At 37.6% G+C, this 8,889-nt stretch overlaps 1 protein-coding gene across 1 annotated transcript in view; it reads left to right on the plus strand.

Annotated features, from left to right (window-relative positions):
* The first annotated feature begins 291 nt into the window (after positions 1–291).
* CSNK1E (casein kinase 1 epsilon) overlaps positions 292–8,889 on the plus strand; it is a 35,692-nt gene continuing 27,094 nt past the window's right edge. The window contains exon 1 of the mRNA XM_072421130.1: positions 292–385. The gene's annotated coding sequence lies outside the window, so the exon portion shown is untranslated. The remainder of the gene's footprint in view (positions 386–8,889) is intronic.

Consider the following 8,889-nt stretch of genomic DNA (forward strand, 5'->3'; position numbering starts at 1 on the left):
CTATCAACATTTTTACAAACCACTGAAAAATGTGCCAATGATAGTGGTCATTTAATAAGAAGCAGTATAAATGCATCCTTAAAGCCTCATATGCTGATTCTCTACTATGGAATGCAATAAACATTTAACATTATTTACAGGTTAGAAATACTTTTTGCATATAGCAAAACCTGCATGCCAAGCCTATACACTCACAAGTGCACAGGATCTTTGCTGGCCTGACATGAGTGTCATCTGTTAAACAAAAGGGGTGTTGTCTCTTTAAGTTTCAGCACAAGGATGACATCAGCACTTGGGTTTGGCAGTCACATTCAATGAGTGTAGAGCAGAGACAGCTCACAGACTGAAGGGGGAAGGAGAGAAGCACAGCAGCTAGACACAGCAGGTAAGCCAAGGCAATCTCTTGTCATCCTGCCCCCCAATACATTTCCCAGACATGACACCTCCAGGAGCATATAGAGGGGGGTCTTGGCTTTACACCCATACCAATATTGAGGGGCTTGGGTGTATTTATAAGGCTGAAATTAGGGGGGAAACATCATCCCCCCACTGCTTATTTTTTAAGCATAACAACAGATTGGTGATCCCAAAACAATAGAAAAGGAGCAAACATTTTGTCTTCTAATTATTTTGATATTTAAGAACAATATTTAGATGTTGTTTAACACATTTATATATATGTTTGATCTTTTCCTGATTTGGAGGAAGTGGGGGTTGGGGTAGAGTAATATAGGACCTCTGATTTCTCTGTTTTATGATGGTTGGGGTAATGTTCTGAATATTAATTATAAATGTTATCTGTAATATTCATTTGGTTTGCTAAAGCATTATACCAAGGGAACTAGATATTCCAGTGGTGTGTAATCCTGCTGTAGGAATTTTCCCTATTTTATGTACAGCGCTGCATATTATGTTGGTGCTATATAAATACTGTTTAATATTAATCTATGGTGCATGTGTCTGCAGTGCACTTAGAGGGGCTCTGATATGACCCCCCCCCCATATCTTCAATGTAATACATCCATCAGTCTGTATTCAAAGGGTGGGGTAAAAGGCCTGGGAAAAATGCAGAGCCCTCCCCTTTGTTCTCTGCTGGACAGAAAATATAGATTTACTATAATATTGAAAAGTCTATTGATCCAAGCCGATCATTCCTGTGAGTAAGAGAAGGAAATTGTGTGCGCTGACTTATTGGCTGGCGAAACATTACATAATCAGCCGTGTTATTCACACTACTGTGAATGTTGGTTGAAGCATGAATGTGGCATTATGACTCTACATTCACATATATGACCGATTTGTATGCTGTGCATGAATTGTATAAATATTCATCATCTTTCTTTATTATATTTTGGCCTGGTAATTTTTAGCTTGCATCTTTCTGATCAGATCATTTATAATGTGATTCCTGGAGGCTTTGTACATGTTTGTGTACACACAGCTCACATACATTGGCCGGGGACATTGGTTTTTTAGTGACAAGTAATTTATAGCCTTGGCAGGTGTCAGCCCTATATAAATAGCGGCCTATTTTTATGTATATACTTGGTATAGAAAGCATTCCAGTGCTTTCTTCATTTTTTGCTAATTTTAATCCAAAGACAGCCATGAAAATCCGGTGTGGTATAGGATTGCTATAGAGCAGATGTCATGGCTTCCAAAAAAAAAAAAGGTTTAGATATGTTAGGGAATGGTGACGCTCCACCACATAGGAAGAGAACATTGATTTACTCGGGGTGTTACCCCCTCCCCCAAGCTTCCAGGTTTGTTTCCATTCCTGTTGGACTGCATAGGACTGAAAAATAAATGGTTGTCGTGGTGACCAAACCTGGGCCTGTCAGTCTATACACTGCATGGAGGATGTCTGTTTTGGGATACATTTATGTATTAGGAATAAAATATAATCCCTGAATATCAGGTTGTATTTGTGTGTGAATTAATAATATTATTATACAGTATTTATATAGCGCCATCATATTATGCAGCGCTGTACAAAGTCCATAGTAGCCATGACACATCCTGAATAGGATCCGGATAAATCGTGTACAGCGAGGGGAAGTAGGGCTAGTTCAATAATTCCTGTTTTGTATCAACCCCAAGGTCAGGAGCTTGATCTGCATTGGGCAGCCTGCACAATGCTATTTATCGCTTTTATCGCGAGTTTTGTCAGGATAAGGACAGAAAAGAAACCCGGAATGTTTGCCTGGTTCAAAAGTCAAAAAATCACTGCCTCCATGACCCTTCCATTTCCTGTTGTCGCTTCCAATGTATTATGGTTGGACTGCTGTTTGTATGAGAACATTCTTTTCCTACAATGATATCATTTACAATTTTTGTTTTGTTTGTGGTCAATAGAAACATATATTTTAGTTTTTATATATATTATGCTATTCTTTGCAGGATTAGGAAAGCAAAATCAAGTATCCAATGTTATCCTTACAGAGGGATGTTGCTTTTGAAGCTGTAAAGGTTTTCTGTATATACTTTGGCTACAGTAATGCAATTAGGTCTGATATTATTATTAATAAACAGGATTTATATAGCACAAACATATTATGCAGCGCTGTACAATAAATAGGGGTTGCAAATCACAGACGGATACAGACAGTGATAGGGGAGGAGAGGACCCTGCCCCGAAGAGCTTACAATCTAGTAGGTGGGGGAATTTACACACAATAGGATGGGAGATATGTAGTGATGGGAATTAGTGATGTTTCAAAAGAAAGAAGAAATGGGTAGGCAAGTTTGAAAATGAGCAGAAAGTAGGAGCAAGCTGGAGGAGGAAGACCATTCCAGTGAGTTGGGGCAGCTCTAGAGAAGTCTTGTATCCGTGCGTGTGATGAGGTTATGAGTGAGGAGATCATTAGTAGGTCATTGGAGGAGCGGAGAGAGCGGCTGGAGGAGTATTTCTTTACCAGGTCAGAAAGGTAAGTGGGACAAGAACTGTGTAGGGATTTGAAGGCAAAGCACAGGAGCTTGAATTTGATTCTAAGGTGAAATGGAAGCCAATGGAGAGAACTACAAAGAGATGCAGCAGAAGAGGAAGGAAGGATGGATGAGTCTGGCTGCTACATCATCTGATTTTAGGTATGTGTCCCATCATCTTTTGCCATCCAGACTGAACAGACTTTATCATAGGATAAATATTAGAATTAAGAGGAACTGTGTATAAATGGCGGCCTATTTTTATGTATATACTAACTAAATGTACAATTATGGACATACTCCTTGGGCTGGCTAGAGTTTGCCATAGTGCCTTCATTTTTTGATATATATTTTTGGAAATGACTGTCCTTTGCTTTACACGCTATACATTACTATAAACAAGGGGACAGCACGGTGGCCTTTGCAGTGCTAGGTCCCAGGTTCGATTCCCACTCAGAACATTATCTTCATTGAGTTTGCAGGTTCTCCCCATGTCTGTGTGGGTTTCCTCCCACATCCCAAAAACATGCAGTGAAGTTAATTGGCTTACCCCTAAAAATTGACCTTAGGCTACATTAATGACATATGACTATGGTAGGGACATTAGATTGTGAGCTCCTTTGAGGGACAGTTAGTGACACGACTATGGACTTTGTACAGCGCTGTGTAATATGATGGCGCTATATAAATACTGTGTAATAATAATAAACATCCCTACAGATCAAGCAGTCCTTGTTTTTTTTTTTAAATAAGAGAGAATGGCAGGAAGAAGCTTATAGGTTAAGGGGCACTATTCTTGCACACTTTTTCCAGTCTACTTGTGCTTAGTCAAGAATTCTCTTGTGCACATTTTTTATAAGGTTTGTCCAATTGGTTTTGAATGAAAACAATATTATTTATATATTTGAGGGCTTTCACTTTCAAACACTTTTTACCTGATATCACCTTTGTCTGAAAACACAATTTCACAATACCCTTGATTGTTGAATTCAGGTATTTGAATGTATTTTACAAATTCCATTCATGAAAACCAAGACTCTAGAACTGTGTATGCACAGTAAATGTTTCCTGTCTTTTTTTTTTCTTTTCTTTTTATTAGTGACTGTATTGTTGCTTCAGTGTTCAAATGGGAGGGAACTGGCATTTTGTACCTTGTTTACTATTATTGCAAGGAAATCCTAAATATTAAGATCATATCTATAATGCTTTGCCTCCTATCAGTTTAAATGCTATGTTTAAACTTTTGAAAGTGTTATCAAGTGGAATTTTTTTTTCCAGAAAATTAATGAATATTGTTGGGGAGATGAAAAAGCATCAAGCACAGAACCGTAAAAGTTATTGCTTTTCTGTGCTTACATAGTAAAATTTCTGAAAGGCTGTCATTTTGGAGAATATGATCATCTTTAAACAACTATATTTAACCAGCCTATAGAAATAAAATTTGTGTAGTCTTTTGAATAGTATACCTTCATACCTCTGAAATCTTTTGATTAAAACTGCTATGCATGTTTATAATAAGGAAAGTATAGCGTTGGCTGAGTAGCACAAATTCATTATTTTATTTGCCCTATTAAAGCTGCTAAACATATCCAAAGCAAGGGTACAATATCCTGGGATGCAGTCTTATTCTACCTTTGGTAAATAGATATGGTTGGAGTATTCATCTAGTCGGGCCAATGTCACAAATATGGGCCCTGAAGACCGCAGATTTTTTGTGGATGGCAGTTTGACCCTTGTCTTTTTTATTCCTATGTAAACATAAAACAAAGTTCCCTTTGTCTTATATTTTCTGTGTACATCTCATTTTTTTACAGATGGGAGCATTGCAACCAAAATGTGGAGTAGTCCTTTGTAGATTCTTTTACCTCTTGGTTTAACATATTAGATTATAATATTATTTTATATATAAGAGCATACATTTACACAGATCTATATCAAATAAGAAAATGGTAGTGTCCAAACTAGGGAGTGTTTACACAGGAAGAGGATAGTTAGTAACTATGGCCAGGAGGCATTCACGCCTTCATTTGCAGAATGCAAAGCTTGCTCAACTGTACGCTATGGTCATTGCTCACTAGGGTTACTAAGTCATTAACCCAACAGGGGTTACCATCACTGGTAGGGCACTTCTTATGTTTAAAGAAATGTGAAATATGCAGATTCAAATGTTACTGTTTCTAGATCTCAGATACTTGTAAACCTGAACCTAGTACTGATATATATGGTTAATGGCCAGTTTGGGTAGCAGGAACCTTTGACATGCTTTTCTACCTCCCTGATCAGCTGCCAGACCCCAGTAGAATGTTTGGTGTATATATTGATGTGGGGACATTAAAGCTTGAGATCATTCTCTAGGCTTGCGTGCATTAAAACATGCTTAGCCATGTGTAATAGTGTACATGTGTGAAATTCACAGTTCCATTTGGATTTAAGGTGTATAGCAGTGGGGAAGCACATTAATATTATTTTCCTTTTGATACAGTAAGAAGAGGTCAAAACTCCTACTGTTATTTATGATTTGTCTTTCTGAGGAGTTTTGTCACTTCCCGTGTCTATAATAAAACAGGAAGTATCAGAAAATCTTCCCAATATAGGAAGCATTTCCATCCTAGTTACCTCCATTGTAGGAATTCCCCCTACCTTTGGCTTTCACAGCAACTCCATAAATTAGACCAGGGGTGCCAAACAGGTGGATCGCAATCTACCGGTAGATCCCAAAGGCAACGCGGATTACGGAGCCCTGCCTCTCAAAATAAACTCTACCGCGCAGAGGAGTTAAGTCCAAGTTTTTATTGTTGGTAGACCATTTTGACTTGGTCATTTTAAATGTAGCTCGCAAGCCAAAAAAGTGTGGGCACTCCTGGTATAGACTATTCCCTTTCTGTCTCAGACAGTGGTCACCAGTGAGGATACAGGCCATAATAAAAATTGAAAGGGTTTAACCCTTCCCAGCTCTATACAAAACAAATGTCTTTACATTCACTTAAAGAGCAAGGACACTAAAGTTGACTCTAGTTAGGTAAACCTGTTCTTAGTATAGACTATTCTTTTTAAGGATCTTAACCCTATCTAAAATGTAAATATTTAAAATCTCCAAAGCAAAAAGCCAAGGTGTCAGAGAAGTTTTCTTCACCATCTAAAAAATAAGTAACCCTTAATAAAAATGCCCCCACATCATTTTGCAGTACCCAAGAGGTCTATGCCCTTTTGAGCAGGGGTTCATTCAACAGCAAAGTAATGATCCAAAACATACTTCCAGGCTATGTAGGAACTTTTATTAGAATAAGACTGTAGGTTTCAAATCATAAAATGGCTGTTGGAATATCTAGATCTTTGCACCACTCATCTGGTTTTGGATAGGACAGAAGGCAAATTAATTTATAACTAAAACACATTGTAGAACGTCTACCGTAGTCTGTAGGAAAGTATAAAGCAATCATGATTTATATTGCAGGAGCTGTAACCAGGTGGCTTTGAACATCAAAAGTTTGCCACAATGGATCTAACTGCTGGTGCTCCCTGTATATAGTTTCAAATTGTTTAAAAAAATATTATTAAACTGTATATAGCGCCAATATAATATGCAGCTCTGTACATTAAATAGGGGTTGCAAATGATAGACGAATACAGACAGTGACACAGGAGGAAAGGACCCTGCCCCGAAGAGCTTACAATCAAGGAGGTGGGGGAATTAACACATAGAACTCTCAAGGCATTTTTATTTCTTTAGTGCATAACTTTGACCATAAGGATTATAATAAAAACTCTTACCTGGACAGGATTATTTTTAATGTTTCTACTTAGTGATTGTTAGGACAAAAACTTTGTTCTAGATTTGGATAAGGTGAGGAAGCAGTAGAACTCTTGTTGGTTTTTTACTCATCCCAGACTCCAAGAAATTCCCCCCTCACTTCCTGTGTATGCTGACAATAGTTTCACAAGATAGTTATGAGGGAAAATCTGCTACAGGGACTCACCCACCCGTCTAGGGACAAATGTGTGTGTTTTTTTTAAATCTCTGTTTCAGGGTTTGCCTAATTTCCTGGCAGGGAAAATGTGGGCAGCACAGAACATTAGGGTAAATTTCTCAAAGCCCCAAATTGCAGAAAAATTAATTATTCCTATTCTTCACTTTCCTATTCAATATGAAGACGATACCTTGGTTGAACATAAATTTTAGAAAGTATGCCCTAGTGTTCCATATGCCTTGCATTCTGATGCTAACCACATGAAATGGTCATTGGCCAAATGATGAATTTTAAATGTTTTCAGGCTTTGTATTATATGGGAAAGAAAGCAATAAAAATGTTATGAGTTATCCTTGGTATATGGAACTTCTGCAGTAGTACTGGGAAACTTTCTTAATATTTATATTGTAAAAAGATTACTATAAAATGTTGGGCAGTTTTATCTGCAAAAAAGTTTAGATTAAATCAAATTTCTTTTATAATTCTGTAATTTATTTTATATCTTTTATTGTTCTATGAAGACAATATTGAATGTTAAACTGCAAATTTTAACTCGGGATAAAAATATAATATATTGTAAGCTCATTTGTCATTATAAATGTAGCTAAATATGTGTTTAATTTTTAGGTTACTATGAAAATAGTTGAGCTTGCTAAACATGGAATGTTCTTGTCAACATCCTGTGAACTATACAGAAAGGAAAACAGTCTTATCTGTTTTATGTAAACTCCTAATCCTATACCCCATGTAGTGGAGATGAGCAGGGAAGGAAGACATGTTTAAAATCCATCCTGGGTGACAACTATTGCTGCCCTTCATAGACACACTGGGGAGGAGAGCGTAGCCATCCAGGAACAGAGAAGAATATTAAAAACTCCATTATTGTGCCTTGAGCTGTATTTACAAATATATAGATATCATATTTTCTCATTTCTGTGAACCTATTTACGTATAGAAGGTGTATCATTCCCCTGATTGTATACAAATAGGTAGAATTATCTTTTGGCCATATAATTCTAACCTGCTGTGGAGTTCAGCATACATTACCATGAGGCCTTTGTAATTATACAATCAGCAGTCACAGGTACTATGTCTGAATAGTCAAGAAGAACAGGAATAACTGCTTTGGTCTGCCTTCTGGTTGCCAGGAACATTGTTCTGAAAAGGCTAACATGGCTTCATTGCTATGTAACAAAATGTTTTTTTTTGTCAGAGATATTCGGAGAACACATCTTCTATTACGTGCTGTCATCAAATTTTCAATAACCATATAATTCTATTGTTGCAAGGAGTCCGGGTTTGTGAGTCCTACCTACTTAAAGTTCAGAAAATGTAAATGTCTTTGGTTTTTATTGAGCTCACAGGTTCCTAGCATAGATGTGATTCTTTACTGGCTTTGCATTTACTTTTTATATTTTTTCTTGTATCTGCAGCGAGTTACTGCCAGTCAGGAATACATTGAAAAATAGGTATCAAAGTTCTGAACTGGGCTACTGAGTACATGATAGGATATGAGGGTCCTTAGTTCTGACTGTGTTTGGCTGTGATAAGAGTCTGGTGCCAGTCAAACCACCACTTATTCAAAATAAACATATTGTTTTTTGCAATAATTCTAGTTCACTTAGCAGTGAATGCCTAATCTTCAATGCTTGCTTAGCATACAACATAATTTTGTTGTCTAGATCAGTGGTCCCCAACCTTTGACAGCAGGGCCCGGTAATATAGAATACAATTTTGCCATTTTTTTATCCCAGCACATGTACAGCTTACACTACTCTGCTATTCTCTGCAGCTCTCCCTGCTGTCAGCACGCTAGCTGGGAATGGCAGAGAAGTGTAAGCGAGCGGGTGTGCCAACGTGAGCTGCTGGGAATGGCGGAGAAGTGTAAGAGAGCAGGTGTGCCAACGTGAGCTGCTGGGAATGGCAGAGTAGTGTAAGAGCTGCTGTACCAACGTGAGCTGCTGGGAATGGCATAGAAGTGTAAGAGCTGCTGTAC

This window comes from Pyxicephalus adspersus, chromosome 8 (assembly GCF_032062135.1).
Source record: "Pyxicephalus adspersus chromosome 8, UCB_Pads_2.0, whole genome shotgun sequence".
NCBI classification, from domain to species: Eukaryota; Metazoa; Chordata; class Amphibia; order Anura; family Pyxicephalidae; genus Pyxicephalus; species Pyxicephalus adspersus.